The sequence below is a fragment of the Trichomycterus rosablanca genome, chromosome 22 (genome assembly GCF_030014385.1).
Source record: "Trichomycterus rosablanca isolate fTriRos1 chromosome 22, fTriRos1.hap1, whole genome shotgun sequence".
Lineage (NCBI taxonomy): Eukaryota > Metazoa > Chordata > Actinopteri > Siluriformes > Trichomycteridae > Trichomycterus > Trichomycterus rosablanca.
The window spans coordinates 20979341-20982148 of NC_086009.1; positions in this window are offsets into that span (position 1 = coordinate 20979341).

A 2808-nucleotide genomic window follows, 5' to 3' on the forward strand; every position below is an offset into this window, starting at 1 on the left:
ATACAGATCAAAGTCATCTTGGGAATTGATCAGTACCAGTATCCAATCAGGATTCTGTTAACTGGCCAAGATTGGAACCCTATAAGAAGAATCTGTCAATGCCGTTACTCATAATAATGAGACAATCCTAAGACCCCATATCAGAAATCAATCAATACTGGGAGCCCATGATGGAAGCAGGTCTATAATGGTCAATGCTGGGAGATCATCTAAATCTGTCAATGCTGTTACCCATAATAATGTGTAATGAGAACAGATTCAAGAATTACTCAATACCCGTTGCCTCTACTTGTCAATCCTGAGACCCCATATCAGAAATCCATCAATACTGGGAGTCCATCAAGCAAACTGGTCTATAATGGTCAATGCTGGGAGAGCCTATGAGATTCTGTTACTGGCTAATGGAGCCCATTTGCAGCCAGTACTGGGAATCCAAAAGGAAGAACTGGTAAATACAACAAGAAATAAAACAGTCAGTTCTGATCATATATAAAACGTTTGGATTTAATATTTTCTTTCATCTGTTACACATCTGACATAGATTTCTATACATTTAGTCATTTAACGTTGATTTAACACAGAATATTGTACAACAGTACGCTCAGTGCAATGTATTGGCAGTTCAAACTTAAAACGAACCTCTCTTCCAAAAATATAAATCTACAGTATATCAGTATATTATAGATCTCAGAACATGAAGCTTACAATTAATACGGCAGTAAAAAACGATCAAGGTTTTTAATGACACGTCGATACACTGAGCACAAAACTCAACAAGGCACGTAAGCGCTAAAGGACACATGAAACACGCACTGAGGCAGAAATACGGTCGGAGCGGAGGGGATAACGCACCTCCGACAACAACGTGGAGCCTTTTACACTGATCCCAGACCAGCTGACCAGCCTAAAACATGTCCGATATCAGATTTTGAGCTTGAACGTAAATGTTTATATTGTCGTAATGAATAGAAAGACGTTTTTTATCCCAGTGTAGGTCATTAGAAACGTGATAGGTGCACAGAATTAGTTCTGCTACCAGACTGTATAGTGTTAGGTGAATATCAGCTTTGTAGATACTGCAGAGCCCACTTGTGACATGTTAAGCTCGTGAGTTTAAGTGTCATATCTCCTACACGGACTATGATCGGTTGTTGGGGTTCCTCATAACTGCTGCAGTTACGACCTCTGCTGGCTGATCGATGGCACTGCACCGAGAGGAATAATAGAGATCGGTACGTGACTCTTTGTGCGTGATACAGATCTCCACATGAACCTGTCTGGTGCAGGTTAAAAAAAGTGATTGGTACTGCACACGTGTCACACGTGCCTTATCGGCCAGCAATGACTGGGAAAAATTAGGAGAAAAATTGGCATAAAAATGAATTTTCAATTATTTTAAAAGCTCAGAATCATGTATCGCATGTAAATCAGTGTAAAAGGATTTAATACACACAGTGCATCAATACTGCCGAGTTTCTAAAAGCACTTCAGTCAGGCACTACCAACAGCTAATTCGATTACCAGCTTATGTAGAATCATAATTTAACAGCTACATCGACGATTTATGATTCAGTTTCTCTAATTAACAACAGCATTTAATTACCGAGCGCTCGGCACAAACACGACACCGATAAAAATCACGATACAGATCAGCTGTTCCACGTCCAGCCGTGAGCTAAGTTGTGCGTCAGATGCTGAGACAACGATTGTTTACGGGCGTCGGTAAGTAGGACATTTGTGCACCTCTGCCAACCCTGGTACCCGCGCTGCCGAGCTGTCGGTGCTAAGCTTCAAGTGCTTGGGCTGCTTAAATTAAATTGTATTCATTCATTGTCTGTTTTACCTGCCGCTTTATCCTGGTCGGGGTCACGGTGGGTCTGATTCATTGGGCGAAAGACAGGAAACACCCGGAGAGGTCGCCAGTCCATCACAGGGCACACACACACACACACTGTCTTTAATTCACAGCACAAAAAGGAACCTGGTCGAGCCCGGCTGGGGAATGGAACCCAGGACCTTTCATGCTGTGAGTCAACAGCCTGCTAGAGATACAGTACACTGTACATCACTGTACATTTACTACACGTGTACAGTGTAACATTCAGTACATGACTACACCATAAAGCACCTCTATATTTACAGTACAGCTTCACAACAGGGCATGTTCACAGCCCTGCAAACATTTGTCCGGAATAATAATAATAATAATAATAATACACATCATCTCGAACCGGATCAGACGGCTCACTGTGAGCAGCCAATGAGCAGCCATCGTCGAACTTTAAGCTCTGATGTACACTATGTGGTCAAAAGTATTCGGACACCTGGTCATAAGCTTGTCGGGCATGAAGGTAATAAAATAAAGTGACCTCTGTGTGATCGTTTCAGCTAGAACAACAGCCACTCTTCTAAGACGGCTTCTCACTGTGGGAATTTGTGCCCGTTCAGTCAAAATAGCATCGATGCTATAGTCTGATGCTCCGGTTCATTCCAGAGCCAGAGTCTTGTCTTTATAAAGCTTGCTTTAAGGTGGAACAGGAAAGAGCCTCAATAAATAATCGATTTATTACACCTGTTAGCAACTGCTGTGTCTTGAACACATGAATTTAATTAGAAATTAGAAGGGGCGTCCAGATACTTTTGTCCATATAGTGTACGTAAACATCTGTAAACAGTGACACTAGTGCCCGGCATAACCCGAACTGATCTCTTCCACCTTAAAAATTGTAGAAGGAAATACACTCTAAGTGGTATTTTGGATGTTAACGAGACTGGATAGCGGCACGAGTGGAAAGGAATGAAAACACA